Source organism: Lolium rigidum, chromosome 5 (genome assembly GCF_022539505.1).
Source record: "Lolium rigidum isolate FL_2022 chromosome 5, APGP_CSIRO_Lrig_0.1, whole genome shotgun sequence".
NCBI classification, from domain to species: domain Eukaryota; kingdom Viridiplantae; phylum Streptophyta; class Magnoliopsida; order Poales; family Poaceae; genus Lolium; species Lolium rigidum.
Window position 1 is genome coordinate 48908766 of NC_061512.1, and position 282 is coordinate 48909047.

Genomic DNA, 282 nt, shown 5'->3' on the forward strand with positions numbered 1-282 from the left:
TCCCCTAGGATGGTTTCCTATTGGCCTTACCCATATTTGCTTGCACCAAATGGCTTTGTAGCCAGATGATGACACAAACAGGGTATTCTACCCTTCTGTGCTCCTATGATGCATAGTATGCTTATTTATAGGCAAAACATGGTTTTGCAGAGGATGATCTTGTTTATACCTCACTCCAGCTCCTAGATTATTTGTTGGTGTAGAGGATTTCTTCAGTGTGGTGATGATGCTTGCCCTGCTCCTCCTTGCAAGCCTGAAGTGCTTGATTTAGTGTTGTGGTGG